The sequence below is a fragment of the Protopterus annectens genome, chromosome 1.part1, assembly GCF_019279795.1.
Source record: "Protopterus annectens isolate FY-2018-M chromosome 1.part1, PAN1.0, whole genome shotgun sequence".
Classification (NCBI taxonomy): Eukaryota; Metazoa; Chordata; order Ceratodontiformes; family Protopteridae; genus Protopterus; species Protopterus annectens.
The window spans coordinates 1,739,050,444-1,739,077,798 of NC_056726.1; positions in this window are offsets into that span (position 1 = coordinate 1,739,050,444).

Here is a 27,355-nt window from a genome sequence, read left to right on the forward strand (position 1 = left end):
AGACCACAGTGAAAAACTTCTCAAAAGCAGACTTCACTCTTCTTAAGACTGAGTTGGTATCCTTTAAGCCCACTGGGCCAGTGGATACCACATCCCACAATGCTGAATCCTTCACAAATGCTTTCTATGGACATCTCCAAGAATGCATGGATCATGCAATCCCAAATAAATCCAAGACCCTCTCCACCAAAGGCAAGCATCCTGTCAGGTGGACCTCAGCCATAAACAAATTGTATAACAAAAGAAGGAAGCTACTGCACAACAGAACAAAATCCCAAAAAGGGAAGACATCTCTGATCAACACTAGCAGAAAACTACGTTCTCTCATAAAAACATCCAAGGCCAACTTTGAGAGAAAAATCGCTAAGGACACTAAAGATAACCACAAAGCCTTCTTCAGCTATGTTAGAAACCTGGGCAGAAACCCTCAGATATGCTCAGAGTTAGTTCACAACAACAAAAAATACACTGAACCCACAGATATTGCCAACATTCTGGCTGACAGGTTCAGTGCAAATTTCTCCCCTCCCTCACCCCCAAAAGAAGAAATACTTATCCCAGCTGAATGTAATCTCCCTGTCATCTCAGAAGTCCAGGTGAGAGCCGCCCTCAGCAAAGCTAAAAACACAGCATCAATGGGACCTGACGGTATCCCGGGTTGCGTGCTACGTGAACTCCAAGAGGAGCTAAACCCGCACATAAAAATGCTATTTAACCTTAGCCTTACTACAGGATATGTACCTGAACACTGGCGTACAGCAACAGTGGTCCCACTCCACAAAGGGGGTACCTCTACAGACCCTGGGAACTACCACCCCATAAGCTTAACCAGCCTGGTCTGCAAAGCTATGCAAAGAATCATTATGGAACTCATAAACAGAGACATTGGGGACCTACAGACACTTGATCCCACCCAGTTCGGCTTTGTAAAGGGCAGATCCTGCCTTTTGAACCTGGTTGACTTTTTCGAAACAGTCACTAGAGCCATTGATGAGGGCAAAGCAGTCCATACAGCCTACCTGGACTTGGCTAAGGCCTTCGACACAATACCCCACTCAGGCATCATAGATAGGCTCAACAGCTTAAATGTAAACCCTTATGTCACTAGATGGGTTGCAAACTGGCTAAAAGACAGAACCCATAAAGTTAAAATCACTGGAGCAATGTCAGACTCAAAGCCAGTCACAAGTGGTGTCCCACAGGGATCTGTCCTGGGACCCCTCTTGTTCGGCATTTATTTCTCAGATGTTAAAGCAAACATGGGAGGGTTGTGGCTGACAAAGTTCGCAGATGACTGCAAACTAGGCACCATAGTCGATACACCAGTGGAGACATACATCCTACAAAAAGGCCTCACAGAAATGGACAACTGGTGCCGGAGTCATGGCCTTAAACTAAATGCCAAAAAATGTATAGTCATCCCCTTTGGGAAAAACAAAGTACCCACAAATTATCACATAGACAGCAACCCACTGAGTACGGAAAAAGTAATCAGAGACATAGGGACCCAAGTCGACATCGACCTCTCATTTGACACCCACATTGCAAAAGTGGTTAGAAAGACATTCTACCTTGCACACCTTATCATGAAGGGATTCACATCCAGATCCAAGGATGTCATTGTACCCCTATACTCCTCCCTCATCAGACCCATGATTGAGTACAATGCCCCATTTGGTATGTACCTCACCCGGCATTTGCAACAACTGGAGAGACCACAAAAGTACCTCACCAAGAGGATCAAGGGTCTCCAACATATGTCTTATTCTGCCAGACTAAAGAAACTCCAGCTCTATTCAGTAGCATACCGCCTGCTCAGAGGTGATCTGTGCCTGGCGTACAAGGCCATGTCCAATCAGGAACTGATGGACATGCTCCACCTCAAAAAATCCAAATCTATCAGAACCACGAGAGCTAAAGACTTAAACCTCGGCACAAGTATGAATAGGACATGCTGGAGGGACAGATTCATAACCCAGAGGCTTCCCATGCTCTGGAACAGAATCCCAGTTCATGTTAGGCAGAGTCCCTCACTAACTCTCTTCAAGAGAAATCTTGATGTGTGGATGGGAAATCGTAAGTTTACCCCAGGGGTCACCTCTGTGTCACTACTAGACAGGGGCACAGTAAACTAATTCTATTATATAAGGGGACCTTCACTGTGTCACTACTAGACAGAGGCACAGTATTCTAAATCTATTCTGTACATTTTTGTACCATTTCATGGGGTGGCGAAAGCCACATCACTATGGCTAGGCTTACAAATGCCCCAGGGCAGATAGCCTAGTACTAAACTATGAAACTATATATATATATATATATATATATATACATATATATGGGTGTATTTGTATACATCGACTACAGACATTATTAACATGCTAAATATTGATGTCTTTACATCAGAACCCCTTACGTCAACAAGCAACTACAGATGCAACAAGAAACCTTCTTGGCCTTCATGCTGTTTTACTTGTGGATGTGCAGCAGCTATATCAGGAACGGATTTGTGAGTGCCTTGGAGGTCAGGCATAGGTCACCCCTTTAAATTCGGTAGGAGACGACATAGTTCATGTTGCTTACACCCTTATTTTCTTTGTGGGGAACCTCTGAGGTCACGCCAGCTGCTGTAAGCACCTAGTCAAGTACAAGCCAAATGGTGCACTATACTCAATTATTGGTCTAATGAGGGCTAAGTACAATGGGACTAGAATTTCTCTGGATCTGGATGACATACCTTTACTATTAAGTGGTGCCATATAAAAGGGTTTATTTTCCACTGTGCACAAATGGTGGTCAAAGATAAAGCTACTTTCTATCTGTGTGCCCTGAGCTCTCACCTCTGAGTCTACTCCAAGGGTTGTACTATTAATCTTGTAATTTGTAGGGGTATTTGACTTCCCAAAGGGTATATGCATTTTTTGCATTTAGTTTTAGGCCATGGTTCTGACACCAATCATTTGTCTGATCTAGACTATCCTGAAGAATATCTACTTCATTGGGGGATTCAATGATTGCATTTTATACAAACTAAGTAACACCAAGATAGCACAAACACAAGTTAAGGGCATATTTCCCAATTCCAGGAATCATTTCATCTAGGATACCTGTCGACCAGCTGTTTAGTTGACAGAGAGAGAAACTTGCTACATATAGATAAACAGATAGCTAGTTATACAGATAGCTAGCGATATAGCTATAGATATAATTGTAGTGTGTGTGTGTGTGTGTGTGTGTGTGTGTGTGTGTGTGTGTGTGTGTGTGTGTGTGTGTGTATGTGTGTGTGTGTGTGTGTGTGTGTGTGTACGTATACAGATACAACAACATTCATTGAGAGGACAAAATCTCTAACTATATTCCATTAAAAAATTACATTGATGGAATATAACATAAAATACAAAAAAGTGGTTTTGCAGGAGCACAGCCCTTTTAGGATACTGCTCCACCCCGCTAGTTTACATATGCTAACTGAGATTTTACAGCAGTGACAAAAAGTTAAAACTTCCTTAACCCAAGTCCTTTGCAATCTTGCACTAATCTGTGTTAGCTACATTCACATGCTGGCACACTCAGGCACAAATAGACACACATTCACACAAAAACTCTCACATGTACACACTAAACACCCTAATCTGCACACACACATACACCACTCAACACATCCAACTCACAAACAAACATCAGTTACATTTACTGTTCATGTACACCTCTGACACCTTTGCTGCTTAAAGTATGCATCCAGTGGACATGATTTATTGATGATGGGGAAATGAGAAAAATGAGTTGACGAATCACATTTCAATGAAGTATTATTTTAATGAAATCAACAGCACCCATAAATATATATATATATATATATATATATATATATATATATATATATATATATATATATATATATATAGGGTCTACTTTACAAGACCGAAATCCCATAACTTTCATAATGCCGAAATCAAAAAGCTAATAACCGCATTTCACTGGCCTCCCAGAACACCAAGTTACAACTCCAGGTAAGTAACCACTTGGCCACACTAAAAATATATTACAACCAAAGCAAATTAAAACCACCCCCACACACCCCTATGTGGGGGGCTGGCACCCCCCAATAAATATACCAACCCCGAGAATGCACTACTGCAGGGGTCAATATGGTGGTGAAGTGGTTACTTACCTGAAGTGTAAATCTGGTTCTGAGAGGTCAGTGAAATGCGGTTGTCGGCTTTTTGGTCTCGGCATTATGAAAGTTGGGTAAGTGGGATTTCGGTCTTATAAAGTAGGACCATACACACACACACACACTCTCTCTCTCTCTCTCTCTATATATATATATATATATATATATATATATATACATATACATATGTGTGTGTGTGTGGCTTCACTTACAAAATACTGAAAGTCAAAACACTGAAACTTCAAAATCTTGAAAACTCAAAACACTGAAACTCAAAACACTGAAAACACATATCATACATATACTTAGTTTAAGCAACATAAATCATAGCACTTTCCCCCAAGTGTAAAAAGGGGGGCAAGCCCCCCTGCACCCCCCATGTGGGGGGCTGCGCTTCCCACACCTCCTGCTACTTATATATAGCAACTCCAAGACTGAACTTCACTACACACATAGGGGGTGAAGGTGGGCTTGCCCTCCTGCTTACACTTGGTGGAAAGTGCTATGATTTATGTTGTTTAAACTCAGTATATGTATGATATGTGTTTTCAGTGTTTTGAGTTTCAGTGTTTGGAGTTTTCAGTGTTTTGAAGTTTCAGTGTTTTGGTCTTCTATATTATGAAGTTTTCTCATTTTCAGTGTTTTGAGTTTTCAGTGTTATGAAGTGAATCCATGTGTGTGTGTGTGTGTGTGTGTGTGTGTGTGTGTGTGTGTGTGTGTGTGTGTGTGTGTGTATATATATATATATATATATATATATATATTCCACTTGAAAACATCGAAATTCTAAACCATCGAAATTCATATGGTCGAGACCATATTATCGAGTGTTTAGAACATAGATGTTGTCAAGGGGAAGAAAAATGTAAGTAAAAAAGGGAAAAAGCTAGTGTTTCTGCAGGGCAATAGTTTTTAGAGTTTTTTTTCTTTTTTGTATGTTCCCTTTGAATCTTCGATGGTTTGAAACTCGATGTTCTGGTCTCGATGATCAGAAATTCGATGTTTCAAGCTTTCGATGATTCAAAGTGGAGCCATATATATATACATATATATATATATATATATATATATATATATATATATATATATATATATATATATGTATATATATATATATATCTATAGATATATATATATATATATATATATATATATATATATATATATATATATATATATATATATGGGTCTTCTTCAAAAGGAATTATTATAACGTTGAACCACAAAACATTGAGACCATAACATTTAAAGTTCAGAACACTGAAAAGTTAGAACATCGAAATTACATAACAATGAAAATTTAAATCATTGAGTCTGAAAGTGTTACATGGTTATGGTTTAAAGTGTTCATTTTGTGGTATCACTTTAAGAAGTTGTAGTCTGTAGTAAACAAACATGTCAGATAGTAAGTTTTAATGAAGTATTATTTTAATGAAATCAACAGCACCCATATATAGAGATATAAGAGAAATTGTCAGGTTGTATTGTAAAAGTTTATCAGATAATGGTTAAGCATTGTTGTGTTTGAGTGATGGATTTATTAGCTTGAAAGAAATCATGTCAGTATTGTGGAAAATTATGGGATAAGTGAGTAGGGGAGTATGTTTTGGCAGTATGTACATGTTGTTAGGAAAATAGAGGTACATGTTTGAGATATTATTTGTATATTCTGTATGCAGATTGCAATACAGTGGGGAATGGGAAATGTACCTTGTCTCCACTGTGATGTGATCTTGGAGTTGGTATATTTAATTTGCAGGGGGTGTGGGGCCGCAGCCTCCCATATCTCCCATATGGGGGTGCAGGGGGGCTTGTCCCACCTGCAGAAAATTTGAAACAAGTGTGTTTATTGGTTTAGTTATATTTGAGATGGAGGGGGTATTACTAATGTGTGAATTGTAACATTCAATGTTATGGGATGCAATGATTTAAATTTGCAGTGTTATGTGGTTTCATTGTTCTAAGTTTTCAGTGTTATGTCTTTTCAACGTTAAGGTCTCAATGTTTTGTAGTTCAATGTTATAGTAATTCAGTGTTTTGAAGTAGACCCACATATATATATATATATATATATATATATATATATATATATGTGTGTGTGTGTGTGTGTGTGTGTGTGTGTGTGTGTGCATGTATTAATCTATATGTAGAGAGAACACATTCACATGTTGTGTTTGTGTATGTTTATGCATTTATATGCTCATCCGTTTGTCCATGCAGCTTTCTATATGTATCTGTATATCTATAGTTCACATATCTATTTATTTATTTATATTTATTTTGACATTTGTTTTCCGGGAAAGTTTGACTGGGCCAATAAGTGCCCATTTTCAATAGAGGCCTGGGAACAAAAGCTCCACAATCACAGTATTTCAAAAATCAAATACACATATTTTACATCACAAAGTATCATGTTACACTACAAAACATAACAGTGAAAACATGTTAAAATGAGAGAAACATAGAACATGTTTCATAATAGAGTGCAATGAAAAACAATAACATGAGATGGAAAAAATATGTGAGGAAAAACTCAAAAGTAATTGTTTCTTACATAGATTAGTATGTGGTAAATGAGAGCTGAAACGAGTCTAATAAGATATTTAAAGAGATATTAGAGATTACATGATTAGAGACGGTGAGGTGAAATGAGGGATGTTTTGTTTGAGAGAGGTGTTCATATTAATGTTATAGAGGGAAGAAGGATGGAGAGAAGGAGATTATAAGAAGAATGCAGGGTAGGGTGCCTTCAGATAGCTTAGGTAACTAGGGAGGAAAGAGAAAAAGGTAGAGGAAAGGTCTGCAGAAATTTATTAAATAAGGTAAGAGTGGGAAAACAAAAATGGAGTGAAGTAGGAGGCTGGACAGGGTTGTTAAGTGTGATCAAGGTTGAAGGGGGTGAGTGAAGTATAGTGAGTAAGTTCATGTAGGATTGGCCTAGGAGCAGATCCAAGATTTTGTAAGGTATTGTTTTAGGGAGCATTTAAGGGTGGTTAAATTAGAAATAGTTCTGGTGGTTAGAGGTAAGGAGTTCCATTTTGATTGCTACCAACTACGAGTATAGGCTTTGTCCAAGGGATTTATTTGTTGGGTGTAAAGCATTTACAGTGTTTTCCTGTTAATTTCTGCTACTGTTTCTGCAAAAAAAAAAAAAAAAAAAACAAAATATCCTTGTTTCCCACTTTTTCTGAGCTAGAATAGTCCAGATTTCAGGTTTTGCTGAATTCTGGGCTTTAGTATAAGTTCCTGTGTTGCCCATATCCTTACTTGGATAGGAGGAAGCTTCTCTGTTCACCAGTGAGAGTGGGGAGCTTTGAGCAGCCTATCTGTCCCTGGAGGAGTGGTCTCTGCTCAGAAACTAGTAGATTATTGGCCGTTTTGGGCTAATTCCTAGCTCTTTCAAGTTCCCTGCCTTAAAACCCGCTTTTGTGCAGTTTTGCGCATAGCGCAACATTGTGCAACGTAGCGCAGCTTCGTTTTAACAGTTTTAAACTTCTCCCAGCTCCACAAAGTCTGCTCTTCAAATTTTCCCTTAGAACTACTTAAACTCTCAAGGAAAGCACTCTACTTTCCTCTTACAGTCCAATACTTACTCTAGCTTCTCAGTAAATCTTTGTAACTACTCAAACTCTCCAGGAAAGCTCTCTACTTTCCTCTTACAGTCCAGCACTTGCCCTAGCTTCACAGTAAACGCAAATAAACTACTAGTACTTACCCCCTCATACAAAACAGTAGTAATAGGCTCTGGATTCTCCCATTAACCAATATTTAGAACGCTCAGGGCATGTCCAAAGCGCAGTTTCAGTCATACTCTCCAGTCCAGCTGGTGAAGCTGGGAATCCTGAGGCAATATTACAATTGCCTCATGTACACAGACAACCCCTCCTCCTACCATCAACCTCTAATGTATGCGAAAGATGCAACTATACAGCCAAACTGCAAACTGGAGGCTAAGCTCTCTCAACCCAAGACTGGTACCGCCAGTCAGGAGGAGAAGGTAAACATGAGAATACCAAAATCAGTCACACATAGACTAATCACACCTGAAAACATGACACATAAACCCATAAAGACATTCTTGGAGGCTCTAAATAAAAACTTGCCAAAACAGCAGAGACCTCCTAAGCAGACACACAAGCACTCACTACCCAGCATTAACCATACACTTACCCCACACAGACAGTGTGCCACACAGTCCCAGCCCTTACGGCCAAATAACACCCCTAATACACTAGTAATAGGTGACTCTGTCGTCAGGCACACTGATGTCCCACTCACCAGACTGAACAAAGAGAAGGTCACTGTAAGTTGCCTGTCGGGTGCCAGGATCCGCCACATAACTCAAGCACTCAGGTCACTACACAGCAAGTACAAATATGACTCTATCATTGTCCATGCTGGTGTAAATGACTTGAGACGTACCTCCCTGGACTACATGAAAAGAGACATAGAGGAGCTCTCTGATCATGTAGCCCAGGCCGGTATGACCCTGACCCTGAGCAGCATCCTGCCCTCACCTAGAATGATGCCACAGTATAGAGACAAAATGCTTGACTTCAACAATTGGCTAAGCTACTGGTGTCATTCAAAGGGGATCCAGTGTCTGTCAGCCTGGGACGACATGCTAGACAAGCCACGTTGCTTCGCCAGGGATGGCTTGCACCTGTCACCCCTGGGCTTTCGAATACTGGCCAAGGCTCTTGCCACCCCACATAGTGCCTTTTTTAGACAAGGCTCAAAAGGCAAACCCACCTCCTTAGACAATACAAAGAATAAAAAACTAAGGGTAATGCTACTCAACGCCAGAAGTCTAAACCTAAAGATGCACGCACTCGAGGCACTCCTCAGTATGGAGCAAATCGATATCTGTGCAGTGACAGAAACCTGGTTCAAGGCTCCTGAGAGCACCTCAGCATTACCAGGATTCAACTCATATCATACTTTTCGGCCACAAAACTCGGACAATAGCACCAAGGGAGGGGGTGTATCCATCTTCATCAAGGACACCCACATCTCCATAGTTGTGGCATTGCATGAAACATCGGAAACAATTCATGTGCAACTAACAATGGGCAAAACTGCCTTCCAAGTCATAGCCTGCTATAGATCACCCTCTCTGTCTCAAGACCCACACGCGGCCTCCCTGAGAACACTAGAGAATATGAAGATCCTACCAAACACCATAATATTGGGGGACTTCAACTACCCAAACATTGACTGGGTAAACTACTCGAGTCCTAACTCATTTGCCCAATGGTTTCTAGAATTCATCAACTCAAATGCTATGGAACAACTAGTCACTGTTCCCACAAGAGGGGAAAATACATTAGACCTAGTCATTACAAACATATGGGATCAATGTTCCACACCGGAGGTAAATACCTTGTTGGTGAGATCGGACCACAAACTGATCACAATGGACATCCACATCCCAACCCCACCCCCAGCCAAGGAAACTACAGTGAAAAACCTCTCATAAACAAACTTCACTCTCCTCAAGACAGAAGTAGGAAGCTTCAAAGCCCCTGAGAAATTGGAAAATGTTACCCAAACCGCAGAATCCTATACAAACGCACTCTATATGCATGGATCTTGCCATCCCATGTAAAACCAAGGCTCACTCCTCCAAAAATAGGAGACCAGTCTGGTGGACCCCAGCCATAAACAAGCTATACAACAAAAGGAGGAGACTACTACATGACAGGGCCAAAACCCTAAAAGGGAAGGCAGCCCTGATTAGTATTAGCAAGAAACTTTGCTCCATCATAAAAGCCTCAAAGGCAAACTTTGAAAGAAAAATTGCCAAAGACTCCAAAGATAATCACAAGGCATTCTTCAGTTACGTCAGGAACCTGGGAGGAAACACCCAGATCTGCTCAGAGCTAATACAAAATGGCACAAAATACACGGAACCGACTGACATTGCCAACATTCTGGCTGACAGGTTCAGTGCTAATTTTACCTCCCTTCCCCCCCAAAAGGGCCTGGGTCTATCCCGGATGAATGTAGTCCCCCAGATATCTCAGACACACAGGTAAAAGCAGCCCTCTCCAAAACTAAAAACACGGCGTCTATGGGACCGGACTGAATACCGGGCTGTGTCCTGCACGAGTTCCAGGATGAACTAAACCCCCACTTAAATTCACTATTCCAACTCAGCCTTAAAACAGGTTATGTACCCAAGGAATGGCGTACAGCAACAGTGATCCCTTTCCACAAGGGTGGCCCCACAATGGATCCTGGGAACTATCACCCCATAAGTCTGACTAGCCTAATTTGCAAGGCTATGGAGTGCATCATTATGGATTTCATAAACAAAGACATCGGGAACCTCCAGACACTGGACCCTATCCAGTTTGGTTTTGTTAAAGGCAGATCCTGTCTCCTAAACCTGGTTGACTTTTTTGAAACAGTCACCAAAGCCATAGATGAGGGAAAGGCAGTCCACACTGCCTATCTGGACCTCGCTAAGGCTTTCGACACAATACCTCACTCTGGAATCATAAACAAACTAACCAGCTTAAACATCAACCCATATGTCACAAGATGGGTTGCAAACTGGCTTACGGATAGAATGCACGTGGTCAGGGTTGGAAGTGCCATGTCCGGCTCTAAACCTGTTACAAGTGGAGTCCCACAGGGCTTAGTCCTGGGGCTCTTCTTGTTCGGTATATACTTCTCTGAAGTACAGGCCAGCACAAAAGGACTGTGGCTTACCAAGTTCGCTGATGATTGCAAACTAGGAACCATAATAGACTCCCCGGCCAACACAAGCATTCTCCAAAAGGGACTTATGGAGACAGATGCCTGGTGTCAGAGCCATGGCCTCAAGCTTAACGCCAAAGAATGCATAGTCATCCCCTTTGGGAAAAACAAGGTGCCCACTAATTACCAAATAGGAGGTAACCCACTAAGTACAGAAGAAGTAATTAGGGATCTGGGGACCCAGGTTGATAGTAACCTCTCCTTTGACAATCACATTGCCAAAATAGTCAGAAAATCCTTCTATATTGCCCCATCTTATAACTAAAAGGTTCTCGTCTAGATCTAGAGAGGTCATTGTGCCCCTATACTCAACACTCATCAGACCCATAATTGAGTACAATGCCCCATTTGGGATGTACCTTAACCAGCACCTGCAGCAGCTGGAGAGACCCCAGAAGTTCCTTACCAAAAGGATCACGGGCCTCAAACAGTTGCCCTATGCAACTAGGCTAAATAAACTACAGCTCTACTCAGTTGCTTACCACCTGCTCAGAGGCGACCTCTGCCTGACTTACATGGCCATGTCCAACCCAGAATTAATGGACATGCTCCACCTTAAAAAAAAAACAAATCCATTAGAGTCACACACTTCTCGGACTTAAACCTCAGCACAGCAATAAATAGGACATGCTGGAGGGATAGATTCATATCCCAAAGGCTTCCCACACTCTGGAATAAAATCCCAATTCACGTAAGACAAAGCCCCTCGCTGGCCCTCTTCAAGAGAAATCTTGATGAGTGGATGGGAAACCGTAAGTTTTCACCTGGGATCACTCCAGTGGCACTACTGGACATAGGCTCTAGAAGTTAAATTATAAGGGTGGAGAGAGCCAAACACATTTTTGGCTAGGCTTGTAAATGCCCTAGGGCAAATAGCCTAGTATAAACCTATGAACCTATTTAGTTATGGAGAGAAGTTATTTGTCTTCTGATCTAAGAGTTCTTTTTGGAAAATATATGTTGATTAAAGGGGTAAGAGATGGACAGGCTAATGGTTTGTGTATAATTTTATATATTGTTATAAGCTGAATGTAGGAATGGTGGAGGGGGAGTTCCAGCCATCTTGGGGTATGCAGAGTTTTACAGTGATGGGTAAAGGAGGATGAATTAGTAGCAAACTTGGCAATTTTGTTGTAGCAGCTTTCAAGTTTGTTTTTTATGCATGATTGTAAATTGGTTAGAATTGGTGCTCCATAGAGTAGGAAGGGCAGAAGATAGGTTTTGGCCAGAGTCATTTTTGTGGGTGTGCTTAGAAAATGTTTGTTTCTGTATAGCATGCCTAGTCTTTGATGGGTTTTCTTCATATTGCTTTGGATGTGGAGGTCAAATTAAAGATTATCATCCATTATGACTCCTGTGACAGTCCCTACTCCGGGTCAGTAATCAAGGAGCCTCAATCCTCACCACTGACATCACTGAGGGATGGTCTCTAGGGACAAAAATGAATACATACAGTATTTTCATATGCAGCTGTCTGCATCAAGCTCATTTTCCCTCAAGAGCATACAGGGAACACACTCCAGACCTGGAGCTGGACTCTATCTCTCTCTCTCTAGGCCCCAGACAAGACTCCACACTGACCACTTTGGAGCACTATGTCCCTGTTTCAAGTAGCTGACACGCACACTTGGCTACTTGATTTTCACACACACACACACACACACACACACACACACACACACACACACACACACACACACACACACACACACACACACATGGGAAAGACTGGCATGGATTTACCAGCTGTGCCCCTTCTGCCAAGACTATAAGGTAATTACACTGCCACCAATCAGCTATATTTAGGCTGTTACAAGGGTAACCAATTATACTGAGTAAAATTAATACTAATACAAATGTTAGAGTTTGACCCATGCAACAAGGTTTTCAGGAGCAGCCACAGTGTCACTAAAATAATCATAAGTACTCTTACAATGTTAAAAGTATTCTGTAAAAGACCAGCCGCAATGAAAGGTGTAGAAATATTTAATAATAAATAATACAATAGAAAACATGAGAATACTGAATATCTAGTTACAATAAACACCAGAGTTTCAACACAGAAGATATAAAAATAATATAGTTGGATAGATTCACACAGATGCAGAAAAACAATAATTAATTAATCTCACTATATTTTCCTGACTGGCTTAAGAATTACTGTTCCCTAGTTAAGTTACTTACTGCATCAAGGCAAGATGATGAGTGTTGAGTTGCTTACTACAGCAAGACAAAATGAGGTGTGAGGTTGTGTGAGATATCTGTGAGAGACCTTTCCTGTCAGGTTCTGAAGAACAAAGTGCTCCTGTGATTGTTCCGTCATATCTCTCACTAATATCTAAATATCATTTCAGTGTTGGTTATAGAATGACATCACATTTGGTCACCTGACTCTGGTACAAGAAACACCCAGAGCTTTGCTAAGATCTGTTGCAGCATCTGAAAGCTATAAAACAATTTCAAAAACTTTTACCCTTCCAGGGTAGCAATTAGTTCACCCCTAAGGACAATACAGTAAGATTCATAGTCCTTTTCCCAGATGTGTTTGTCTCTGGCTGCATATACATATATACATATACATATATATATATATATATATATATATATATATATACAGATATACATACATATACATATATATATATATATATATATATATATATATATATATATACATATATATATATATATATATATATATAGAGAGAGAGAGAGAGAGACGTCGCAGTGGTGCAGTGGTAGTGTTGTTGCCTCACAGCCTTCTGTGTGCAGTCTGCAAGTCCTCCCTGCATTTGTGTAGGTTTCCTCCGGGTGCTCCTGTTTCCTCCCACATTACAAAGACATGCGTCTGGAGCTTTTCTCCCCAGGCTTCCGCTGAAAATTGGCTTCATTCCAAGTCAAACTTTCCCAGTAAAAAAATGTTAAATAAATATATATAGAGAGAGATCATTGTTAGATTATCGAAGTTCTGAAACTTCGAAATTCATATGGCCGAGACCATATCATTGAAGTTTCAGAACCTCTAACATTAAAAAACAAAAAAATTCTATTTTTAATGTTTTTGCAGGGGGGGCAAGCCCCCCCTTCACCCCATACACCCACTGCTAATTAAATATACTAGCTCTGAGATCACACTACACTGCGGAAAAGAGTAAATTTCCCATTCCGCACTGTACCACTCTCTCCATTCAGAATGTTCAGAGCTTCAAAACTTCGATCATATTGTCCCGACCATATGAATTTCAAAGTTTTGAAGCTTCGATAATCTGACAGGGATCCACACACACACACACACACACACACACACACACACACACACACACACACACAGATAGATATAGATATAGATATATATATATATATATATATATATATATATATATATATATATATATGTATATATGTATATATATATATATATATACATATATATATATATATATATACACACACACACACACACACACACACACACACACACACAATAATATATATATATATATATATATATATATATACACACACACACATACACACACACACACACACACACATATATGATACATAGAGAGAGAGAGAGAGATATGTAGTGAAATTTCCACAACAAGTAGCACTCTGCCCTTTGGTGCAGAAGACTGTGAGTTCTATTCCCACTCCAGGTGGATAAATTACTAACACTGCAGTGCAACATAAGCGGAATGTTGACTTCTGAGTTTGCTGTCTTTTGGCTGACATTAAACTGAGGCCCCATCTGCTTGAGTTGGTGGTAGCTCAGGTAGATGTAAAAGATCTGACAACACCTATCGAAAAGAGTAGGGGAACTCCCCTGCTGCCCTGGCCAAATTTCCCTTAGGAGTATAAATACCACCTTAGGTTTCCTGGAAAAAAGGCTACTAGCCTAGTGGGACTAATTCAGTCAACAGAAGATAAATATACAAACACACACACGCACACACACACACACACACACACACACACACACACACACACACACACACACACACACACACACACACACACACACACACACACAGAATGGCAGTTTGTTCAACGTCTGTTTTATTATTTATTTTTATTATTTTATTTTTATTTTTATTTTACATTTGTTGACCGGGCTAGTCTAACTGGATACATGTCCATTTTCAGTAGAGGCCCGGGGAGAAAAGCTCCACTTTTAAACTAGATAAAATCAAGATAATACAAAAAAGATACATGCAATATGTAAAGTAAATAAGAATTTCTTCATCAACTTAAGTTATACAGAACTAAAAATATACAGATTTTGAGTACTGGGTTTAATAAGGTAAAATACAGTATTATGACCAAGGGAAAGAGATAGATCATTCAATATTAGTATAATGGGTATGAATGTGCCTTTGAAATGATATAAAAAGGTTATGAAAGGTGTATAAAAAGGTTATGAAAGGTGTATAACACAGGGAAGTAGGAGAAATTATGGAGGACAGGGAAGTAGGAGAAATTATGGAGGATAAGTACATGAGGAAGTAATTATAGTCATAGTGTAAGAAATATACTGGTTTATGTACGAGGTGGGAAGATAAGAGTTCACTGAGGAAGGAATATGTAGTAAGGAGCATGCTCAGTGATAGCATGATGGGAATAAGATACTAGGATGGGGAAGAGTGATGAAATTGCTAAATACTTCAAAGTGGGTTAAGGAGGAGATATATAGAAAAGGTTATGGTGGGGAGGGGGGTTTTATTAAACACAACCGAATCAAAAATGGACCAATCAAGAAAACTAAAAAAAAATAAAATGAGTATTTTTACAGGGGTACAAGCCCTCTTGCATCCCCATACCCCACTAACTTAAGTACACCTGTTCATTCTTTTTGACATTCATTTGTTCTATAACTTTAATTCAAACAAAATGCAGTCAAAATGAATATACTTTGATGAAACTTCATGTTATCATAGACACGCATGCACAAATGGAATAAAGTCATTGTTTCTTGGCCTATGAGAAACATATCATTTCATCTATACCAGTTTTAGAGATTTTTTTTAAATGTGAATCTAACTCTTCAGAACTGTTCTCCATATGAAACAGAATTATTAATTGGAAGACGGTAGTTTGTGAGCTTTTTCTAATTGATTATGCACCTGAAGATCCACATTTTCAGAACACAGAAAAGAATACAGGCTATCTGTGCAAACTGGAGTAAATTAATAATGAAAGCATATGTATTTGTGCTTTGCAGCTTTAAATTAGTTAAGTTTGTTAAACTTAGAGAAATGTGTTTTCATCACAATGCAATGCATGCTCAACTACTTCTGTGCTGCATGCATGTTACAGCACCATCAACATGTCAAATTGTGCTCCAGTTTGTCAAAGCTTAGTGACCTGCAAGTTTACTTTCCAGAGTAATACAACAAAAAAAGTGTTTCTTTTTGTCAATCAAGTATGTGCGTAGACTTACAAAGGCCATTTTCAGGAACTTTCAGGTCCTTAAAATTACAGCAGTATTTCTCACAAACAGGCATGTTGGAAAGCAATAAATAGATGCAATTCACCATAATAAATGCAAAGATGAAATATAATATAACCAGTGATAAAAGAGTAAGATCTTAGACTTCAAGGTAAGATTTACAACAAGCAGCTCTACAGAACAAAGACATATACAGTAATATGTCATCTGTTCATGGTAACTTTGATTTGTTTGCATGTTGTTTTTCACAGCTATTAATATTTTGCGATTTGTATGCCACATGCTTTGAACTATGCAGCTTCTCTAGTGAAACTGTATGAATGGGCATGGACATTCAGAGGCACCGAACAACTTACTTGGTAAAATTGCAGGCAAGGATGAGGCTCCCAAGGGTGATTTAAATTTATTTTCCCTTAAATGCCACTTTAAATTTATCACATAACAAAGTGAAAGGCTGGGCCCAGTATCTAGAAACTGTATGCATTTAGCTGCCTTCCTCCAGGGAAGCCATATAAAGAGAAGACATTCATTTGATGAAGCATAGATCTGAAGGAACAGGTGGGTTCAACTTGAATTGTGCCACCAGCTCACTTATTGGAATTGAAGGAGGTATATCAGAGTGCTGTTTTCCACCCTACAGATAAACTTGCCTTGTAATTCATGGAATGAGCAGGGAAGTGCTGGAAAGCACAAATGAATGAATGCAATGTAAACAGAAAGGACAAAGGAAGAATCATGAATTCAAATACATTCACAACTAAAATAATTAAAATGTGTAAAAAAAGCAGAAAGATCGAGAAGAAACTGATAATCTTCACTAGGAAAGCTAAGAAACCCACAAGCTGGTGGTTACATGATTTAGCCTGACTGAAAGTCTTTCTTCCATAAAGTCAATAGAATAATGACATGCACAAGATGGTGCATCCCGTCTAATTATATTAAATGGTTCAAATGCCACTGCTTGTGTATACTATGATCATTTCAGCACACTATCATGATTGTATTAGTGCGAATGGATATTTTTATTCAATATGCTTTTGCATAATGCGAACCAATTCAGTATGCGTCTATGTATAATTTTCTAATACTACACCGTCAAAGATGACACTAATGTTTAATTTACCTGTGATAATCTACATTGTATCTATCTATCCACAGCCCCTTTTTCCCATTTTTGCACATGGGGTCGGGGTGTCACTTCACAGTGACAGTCTTCTAGAGCCAAGGTTTACATCGCCAGTTAGCTAGCCCTGGCACCGCAGTTCTTCCACACTACACACTCACGTCTATGGCCAATTTAGAGTGTACAATCCATCTATTGCATGTCTTTGGAATTTGGGAGGAAACTGGAGCACCCAGAGGAAAACCATGTGAACACAGGGAGGGCATGTAGATTCCGCATAAAAGGCACTCCAGGCGAGAATTGAACCGGGGAACATCTTGCTGAGAGGCAACAGCACTATCTGCTGTGCCACTGTGTCTCCCCATCTACATTGTATCTTGTATTATATTTTATCAATGGAACTTTTCTTCCTGGTCATCTACTGAAATGGAATTCTACAATCATTAACAAATGAAATACATTAATAAATATGTATCCCAGAAAGAAAGAAATCTACTAATAGTTAAAATAACTTTATTTCATTCCCATAACAGAAAGGAAGAAGCATATAGTTTTATGTTTTACATATTTTACTCTTACCAAAGTAAAATATATACCCTTTGGGACAGTTGGGATCAAGTGGAAAAGATTGTCACAGCTTTAGATCTCAGAATAGACAACACAGTACAAACCTCTGACATATTTCAGTTCAGGACACTCTCATAATTCTGTATTCTTCCAATTAGTACCGAAGGATAGGGATAAAATCTGGGTAACCACTGCAGATCACAATAAGCTGTATTATTTAAATAAGTTATATTTTAACCTTAAACAAAAGAAACAGAAAAAAAAATTAGTACATTATTTTATCAGTCAGCATGTACGAGAGCTAAAAGATGAAACTGCCAAGATCAATGATTTGTAAAGTAGGAACAGGTAAAACATACAAAAAGTTGCCCTCCCTAAGAAGAATAATCAAGAAGAATCATTTATCTGCATGCTGCAAATGTTGAATAAATTCCTTCTTCTCCAGCTGTAAGGATATATAGAGTGGAGTCCAGGCATGACAAGAAAAGGGAGACCTTTTTATACCAAGCCTAGCATTGCATCTTGAATTGCCTAATGTCATGAGCAAGGAGGATACTCTTCATGATTAAGGCCTTGCCCAAGCCCCCTATGGCACTGGGCAGACACAAAATTGAAATAGTTTTGGATTTTTGTCTGTTATCCACAAATAGAGAAAAGAATGTATAAAGTAAGGAAGGCCAAACAATCAGACTTCATGCTGCAGCATCACATTCCTACTAACCTGGCACATTAATCTGACTAAATCAGTTCCACCCAGCTTAGAGAGGTATGACATTCCTCTTAAAGGTCATGACTACTCCTCTTCATAGTTATGACCAGTCCTACTCAAGACACCAGAAAAAAGAATCAAGGAATACAGCAAACAGAGTCAACGGGAGCAATCAAGCAAAATCCAAAAAAAGAACACTGGACTCAGAAATGCCAACAGATTTATTAATCAAACAAAGCTTTCAGGATTACCCTTCATCAGTGTTGAAATACAGCATAAAAACAACTGCCTACTTAAATACTAAGTTCAAACAAAATCACAAGATACACCCACCAATAAAATTAGAGCACCAATTAATTAATACAAAAATTCCTTAAAGGCACACCGATTTAATTCAAGATCAGACAAATATGATAAAATATTCTTTCATTTCACGTGCATCTGGTTTTGCTTTAAAATTGCTTTTACACTAATCATGGTATTTAAACCTAGTTTGCAGTCAGCTTGAAAACGCAATAATCAGTTATGTTCATACAACTCCAACTTATTATTAATGTAGCCTCCCCTTGGATTTTTAAATAATAAATAAACTACTATAAAAATAAAAGTATGCTCTATGCCACAATCCATAAATTGTTTTGCAAGACAGTAACTAGTAACTCTCCTCCCTATTTCATTTTTTGTTCAAACAATTTTTATTAATTTCCAAATAACAATAAATATAATACATTTATCTAATGAACAACCTATTATAGCAAACTGTATACAGTATTTATATATGGTCTAAATGAAAGGAAGAACGATCAAAAACATTTTTTTCTTCTTTTTTTTCTTTTCCCTTTTTTTTTTGTTATGCATTAATGAACATTTTTATTTCACTCTCATCTAAATCAAAGAGACTGTGGTAAAATTTAGTGTTTCAGTAAGAGTAAGAGTAAGAATTTTCTTCCAAGGGTTGTTAGTCCATTGTTTAGGAAAGATTCTTGTTTCCTTGACTTTTATTTCCAGAAGCGCTGCTTCTTCCAATAAAATTAAAAATTCTTCAATGTTAGGTTCTGAGGAGGATTTCCATTTTTTTTGTAATACACTTTCTAGCAACTGCTAGTATGGTCCAAATGATATATATATATTTTTATTAATTTCATTAACATTCAAGAAAATTAAAGACTTAGTTAATACAAATGTATCTGTGAATGCAGCTTGAAGGAAATTACCAATCTTCTCCCAATATTTTTTGATTTTGATGCAATCATAAATTATATGATTCCAACCAGCTTCACAACTTAAAGAACATCTCCAGCATATAATATTTCTTGAAGAGTTTATTTTAGCTGTCTTATTAGGAGTATAACAAGTTCTATGCAGGAATTTCCAAGTGAAAATTTTTCAGACTTGCAAATTAAAAGTTAATTTGATAGACTACAGTAAGCTAGTTTTACTTTCAATTGATAAATTAATTGTATGCCCTTTAGTGATAAAATTCCAGAAATTTTGTTTAGGATTAACTTTCTAATTTATTAGAATGTTGTATAATTCTGATGTTAAATTTGTCCAATTATAATTATTATATAACATTTCCTGTACATAAAATATTAGGTTCAGTTTCAAAGGAAGAGCTATTAATTAATCTGCATAGTTCTCGAGCATAAGATAAAATACTTTGAAGTATAAGCCAATTTGGGTTTGGAATATCAAAAGTGCTTTTTATTTCTTGTATGTCTAGTACTAACAGACTCTTTATGCAGTATTGCCAGCAAGTGAAATTCATTGATTCCCATTTATTAAAAATACTTTTATGAATTTTGTTAGTGAAATTTTCTGTAACTCTAAAGGGTATTAGCAATTCCCACCATAGTTTTGTATCTATATCTATATTGGAAATGATAAAAGATCTAAATAAGTTATAAATATAATTTATATAATTTAAATTAGTAGGTTTCACCATATTGTATTGTAAATTAGCACATAGTATATACCAGAATTTATTAATTTGATTATTTAGCAGGAGATTTTTTGCTAATTTATTTTCATTTAGAAAAATGATAGTATGGAGTGATTTCCAAGCAGAAGAGAAGTTATGGTCTATCCAATTAATAACTAAATCCGGAAAATTGATTCCTCCTCGTTCCCAGGGTCTGGTATGATGAGAGAAGGCTATCCTATTTCTTTTTGGAAACCAGAGAAAGTTTAATAGAATTTTGTTGATGTCATTTAGTAGCTATTTATTTGGTAACATAGGGTTGGCTTGTGCTAAGTAATTTATTTTCAGAAGTAGCATCATCTTTATTAATTGCAATCTTTCCTCAAATTTTAGGTATAATCTGTTCCACTTTTCTATTAATGATTTTAAGGTAGTTAAAATATTTATATAATTTGTAGTTAAGGTTGTAGTAATATTTTCACATAGTGAAATTCCTAAGTAATTTATAGTGACACCTTGTTCCCCTATTATATGGTTAGTATTTAAATGAGTGTTATGTTTTTTATTCAAAAACATATAGTTAGATTTTGTGTCACTTATACTCAGACCTGAGTTATGGAAAAATGTTTTGGCTTGCAAATCTAATTCCTGTAGAGGTTCTTCAGAGACACTCAAAGTGAGAAGAATATTGTCTGCAAAAAGCATGATTTTGGAGTTAAATTGACCATGTATGTCAATAACTTTTATTTTTGAATCTTGGTGAATTACAGATGCAAATAATTCAGTTGCTAGAGCAAATAAAATGGGGGACATAAGGCAACCTTGTTTAGTACCTTTGGAGATTGTAATGACTTCTGAGGTTAAAAGACCAAGATTCACATAAGCAAGATTATTTTTATATACATTTTGTATCAGAGATATGAAATGGGGGGGTCAAATATTTCTAGAACTTTAAAAAGATAATCCCATTTTAATGTGTCAAAGGCTTTTTCAATGTCAAGTGCAATTAAAAGATCTTCTTGGTTATCTCTATTTAAGATGTGTATAAGAGTTAAGATTATTTGAATATTGTCATAGGTATGTCTATTATAAATAAATCCTGTTTGATCTTCATTTATAATATATATTAAATATTTTTTGATTCTGTTAACTAGAATAGACATGAATATTTTATAATCATTATTAATAAGTGAAATTGGTGTATAGGAGCTGAATAGTTTTGGATATTTGTTTTCCTTTATAATGGGCATGATTAATGAATATCTCCACGAAGGTGGAATTATATTTTGAGTTTGTATTACATTTAGGGTTTTATGATATATTATAATGACTGAAGATGGGAATATCTTATATAATTCAATTATGATACCATCAATTCCAGGAGCTTTATTATTTTTGCTTTATTAAAATTTGTCAACTATTTCCTTAAGGGAGATTTGTTTTTGAATATCTAATTTTACTTTTCCCAATAATTTATTTATTTTAGACACATTTATATCCAAATCAATGGGGTTGGAGTATGAATTATCATTTGACTGATGATTGGTGTAGTGATACTTAAAAGCATCAAGAATGTCACTAATGTCTGAGACTGCTTTGTTATTATTCCCTTCATGAATGATTTTTGTAATACTATTTTCAGTGGTTTGTCTTTTAACTCTCATTGCTAGATTGTGCATATGTTTTGGCGACACCAAATATGAATTAATTTTTAACTTTTCTTGTGCCAGGTTAGTTTTATGAGTTAATATTTCATTAAAGTCTTCAATCATTTTTTTCTTCATGAGTGAATCTTTTGAGTCATCATTACTAGTATCTATGATTTGTTTTTGAATTTTATGCAATTCTGATTCCCATTCTTTTGTTTTATTTTTAAACCATGAAATAATTTTACCATATAGATGGGCCTTCAGTGTATCCCATAATATCACTGTATTTGTTTCTTCTGACTGATTGATATCTAAGAAGTATTGTATTTCAGAATCTAGCCATGGTTTAAATTGTTTTATTTTAGTGATATATGCCAAGATTCTTGTTATAAGAGTTAGTCTCTTAAAATCTATTTCAAATTTAAGGATAAGTGAATTGTGATCTGATAGAGAACAAGGAATTCTAGAAAAATTTATTATTTTCATGTTCAAGTCTTGAGATGTGTAAATTTTGTCAATTCTAGTTTGGGTATCAAATCTATAGTCTCTATGAGAAAATAGTAGTGAATTCTTCTCTTTATATCTATAAGTGTCAATTAAATTTAAATTTTCACTCCAATATTTGAGAGCTTTCCCTATAGGAGAAATATGAATATGTATTTTATTAGTGGTCTCTGAACTATCTAAAATACAATTAACCCCCCCCCCCAAATATCAGATTACCTTTATGAACTTTATTAATGAGGTTTAGGTGTTTTCTGACTGTTCCTATCCTTATGCCAGGAAACCAGTAGGTATTAACCAATGTCCATATTCTGTGATTAAATCTTATTATTACAATTGCTATAAGTCCTTCTTTGTCTTTGCAATTATAAATAATTTATGGAATAGTGACACTTTTTTTTCCAAAGTATTAAAACTCCTCTGTTTTTTTCTTGTAAGAAGAGTGAGATAGTTTTGTATATTCCATAGGACTCCAACTAAATTTATCATTTGATTTGAAGTGAGATTCTTGAATAAATATTAGTTGCACTTTGTTTAATTTTAAATATCTTAAAAGGTTAATCTCTTCCTTGGGTTATTTAATCCATTAACATTTAGAGAAAGTAAGGTTAAGTCCATCTAATTTACTTTGCTTATGAGGTAGCTAAGACTGGGGAGATATTCTAATGTTTCCAATTCTGGGAAATGCATAACTTCTTTATTTATATTAATTTTGAACAGTATAATCAGATTGATTCTTCCTAATATAGATTGTAAGAAACAATTAAATTTAAGCCAATAGAACAGAGAAAAAAATAATGAAAAGTGGTTAAATATACATAACCAATCAATTAGTAAATTAATGAAACCCATCAACCAGCATGGAGTGAGATACACTCCTAATCTGAAAGAGCCGCAATGTTCTATCAGATTATCCCTCATGATGACAAGAAGAAGAAGAATATTGTTGTATCTGAGTTCCAAATTAACATTTCGGAGATATGATGTGACTAAAAATAAAATAATAATTAGTATAGATAATTAATTAATTAGTTAATAATAATTAACATTGAAAAAGGAAATTATTATAATTCTCTTATAAAGTTTATATTCCCTAAATCTATTGAAGATGTATAGTGTACATTAATTATTAAAAATGCAAGTTACAAAATAAAGAATTTCTTATAATAATAATTAACAATTTCAGAATTATTCAATAAATGGTATAGTAGCCTGAAGCAAATAAGGATAGTATTTTCCATCCTTTAAAAAAAAAATAAATGCATCCTTACTTAGTAAGAGGAATCTTTTATATTTATTGAGCTTTAGAAATTATAAATGTTGGGATAGTATTGGAATAGCAGATATATGCTAATATTACTTTATCAAACTAATATTCTGACTTTAATCAGTTGTAAATAGATAATATATTAATGCATAACTATTACAGTGATATTTCCCATTCTTTCAAATACATTAACATTTGAAAATTAGGTATACTAATAAATATGAAGTAAACTCATTCAAATATTGGATGGTACAGGATTGACACCAAGCTTAGTTCACTTGAGATTTAACCTATTACTCTTCTTGGTTACAAAATACAATATGTTAATGAACAAAAAGTGTGCTATAGTTTTTTAGAACAGTATTGATCTCTTACTACTCCACATCCTAAACCATTCGAAGCACATTAACAAATTGGGTAACTGAAAACCATCTTAATATAATTTATACATATCAAAAGGAACAAGGAAGTATATTCACTGTACTATAAGCATTGAACCAATATTCAAGATGTAGACATGAAATGGAAATCAGAATAGGCTATAACTAATCACTTTGTCCAACAAGTAACAGTTTGTCTAAAACATTTTGAGTAGAACATTGGTTTTCATGAAACAATACAACATAGAGTTGCAAGAAAGCATAGTTGCATTTAAATGTCTAACTGCTCAAGCTGAAATTCCAAATGATAAGGAAAAAGACTGTTTAAGTATTGTAACATTTCAAGCTCATTTCCTTAATCATCTTTAATAGACAAATGACAGATAGATATATGGGAAAATCAGCTATGCCCATATGCTTCATCTGAGACACATTGTAACAAAAAAAATGTAAATCAGTGTTTGATATGATATATAGATGCTAGTGACCCCAGATATTTTCGTAATGAACATTATTAAAGCATTAGTAACAAGTGAGATGTTCTGCCATAAATAGGCTGACTTCCAGGTAAAGTATCAAAAACTAGATATTTCCTCTTGTATTTTATATCTAAAAAAGACCAAAGCATGTTATATTCTTATTAACTCTCTGAACATTAAACATTAGACCGAAGACTCTAGAACATATGTAAGTTATAGTCAATCTAATTTACTAAGAGCAAATAAACCTCCCCATTGAAGAAAACTTCCTGCATTTGCAAGCCATTGAATAAATTATTTTAATTCAACAAAGAACGGGAAAATGTGAATATAAATGGCAGGTAGCACTCAGAAAATATATTAATTCTGAGTATATTTACTATTATTATCTTAGAGCTTTTCTTCCCAAATCTCTAATGAAAGTGATTTACAGCCCTGGTCCATTTTCATTATAGAAAGATTTCAAACTTATGCCCCTCAAAGTATCTCAGTCAGGGCATTCCAGATAAAACAACAACTCTGAGCCAGTCAGCCTAGATAGCATGGCAATATCTCCATGTAGATAAGTTACTAATAATATTCTCATGTCAGATCACATCTAAATGAGCCTTTCTCTTTATCAAGCGCTATGTTTCTTGGCCCAAATGCCAATACCATACTAGTTGCGAAAGATTAGCAATTTACTTCAATCCCAATCCATAGTTACACAAGTAAAACACCAGACTCAACCAATGCAAGAAAACATTGCTAACACTGTAAATTTGCCATTCTTTCAAATTTTTCATCCTCCCTTCCATATTCAACATTCATGGTATGGCTGAGATATAATCTAAGCAATATTATCCCCTGAATCCCCGAGATACAATAACATTACATTATATTTTCTTCAATGTGTAAAAATAACAGCTTAATATTCAAGCATTCAGAGAGAAAAAAAAAGTTTTTAATTAATTGTCAACCATTTTAAACAACTAAGTTTATAGAGATTTTCTTTTAACAGGTGTTTAACATCTAGTTTTGTGGGAACACTAATAAGTTGTATCAAACTGTTTCATATTTAACATTATAAAAAGTCTGTCATATGCACTATTAAATAAATGAACTCCCATGTTTCATTTATACACAAATCCATGTCAAGCATGGTTTAAATTATGTGAGTTTAGTTTATTTATAGTTAAAGATAACCACAAGATAAAATAATAACAAAACCCTTTTTATTTTAAATTCATTCAAAATCCTAAACACAACTAGTAATATTTCAGTACGTGTATTCCCATTACCTAGCCGCATGGGATATTAGTGAGATGCTCAATGAAAGAGCAAATAACAGAGTTGAAATAACACATACCCAGACTACTGCACCTTGAGCAACCCAAAAGCCTATGAGCAACCCTTAATGTATTTCTGACAATAATTCCAAAGCAGCACCATAGAATAGTATATGAACAAGTGTTGTATTATACAATCCATGACTCAAATGAGACATAAATCAGACCAATAGAAGAGATAAATAATAAGATATCTATGAAAGAGTATGATAACAAAACCTTTTTTACGCTAGGATTCCTGAGTATAACTAATAATATGACAGTCTGTGGCTTCCCATTGCTTAACTGGATTACACTATAATGAAACACTCAACTAAATGAAAGACAGCAATCTTCAAATATTAGGTTCCCAATCTACATCACCTCAAACAACCGAGAGCCCATAAACAACCATTAATGCTATTCCAATAATAATTTCATAGCAGCACTATAAATAGAATTTAAAGCAAGCATTGCATTCATATAGCCCCCTAGTCAAACAAGCCATAAATCAGACCAATAGAAGGGCAACCTCAGAAGAAATAAGCCCTAAAAAAATCTAGAAGTCACAGCATAGCATTCACTAGTAAAATATTGATAATCTCACATCTTAAGAAGGTCTGAACTTCATTTCACTTCAAGTAAACTCTGTTACATCCCATAATTTCTGTTCTCTTTCTCATCTCAGAAGGGAGTCACAAACAAGGAAGCACGCACGTATGTGGCAACGCATTATATATGCTCCCTATAATAATCATAACCAGGCAACAAACTCAGAGTACAAAACTTATTTTAAGGTAAATGCAGGCATAGTAAACCAACAAAAACATGTTTCGTGTTAATGATTAATCCATCTAGTCTTCAAAACATACTTAACAAAGTAAGACTTTCCTGGATCCTTTTTAATTCAATGATATTGTTTTATGCAAACATTAATAGTGAATACCATTTGAGGCACTGCAGATGAAGCTGTGTGGTGCTGTGTAGGTCTGAAAGGGGTTTACTAGGTAAATACAAACAAGGCAGTTCATTATCTTTGCTACGAGGTGGAAGGGTGCTTC